Genomic DNA, 857 nt, shown 5'->3' with positions numbered 1-857 from the left:
TAATGACTAAGAAAGGCCATAGCCATTGAGCACAGCTTATTTCAAGAGTATCAACAGTGAAATCCAACCCCATAGCACGGACCATTTAATGTTCATTTAATTATTAAACAGGTCATCCCTGAGTACCTGCAATGTGCTGGACCCTCCTCTTTTGCACTCTGTGGGCTCAGATCCTCTCTGACCTCCTACCTTTCCAACCACAGTCACAAGACTAAGAGGAAAGTTTGAGAAAGTTCATGCCAGGCAAAGGGGACACCACGGAAATGAACATATTTGACATCAAGCAAAGTCAAGCAACTTGGTGAAGGCAGAGATAGTGAAAAGATGATGAAGCTCAATTCCAGGAGACCTGAAAGTGCCATCTGAAGGAATTTGCAGTTTATTGTCTGGGCACTGGGAAGCCAATAAGCAGTTTGTTCAAGCAAGATGACTTGCTAATACAAGGAGGATAAATTAGATTCAGAGCGACTAAAGAACTGAACTATGCTTTGGGAAGTTGATTGTACTGAACAAAGTCCCTAGCATACATCTGTTCCAAAATCTCTCAGAGCACATGAAACAGAAGACCCAGAACAGAGATTGAATAAGCTCTCATTGTTCTTGGCTACCACCTAGAATTAAAATCTTTTATGACTTTGTGGAATTCTTCAAGGCCATCTTCTGAACAGCACCAGCAGTCATTGTCCAGGTGTTGAAAGTTTATAAATTGAATTCAGGGTTGAGAAGGGCATTGCTGAGTACATCAAAGAGCTTGAAAATCTGTCTCTACCCTGCAGTCTTAGAATTCTCTTGGATTTCCTTTATTGAAGTGTTTGCTGTCATTCTCTAATGTCTTTTTTCTTTCCTTTTTTTTTTTT

This window comes from Colobus angolensis, unplaced genomic scaffold, assembly GCF_000951035.1.
Source record: "Colobus angolensis palliatus isolate OR3802 unplaced genomic scaffold, Cang.pa_1.0 Scaffold284, whole genome shotgun sequence".
Classification (NCBI taxonomy): domain Eukaryota; kingdom Metazoa; phylum Chordata; class Mammalia; order Primates; family Cercopithecidae; genus Colobus; species Colobus angolensis.
Note: the sequence above shows the minus strand (reverse complement) of the source record.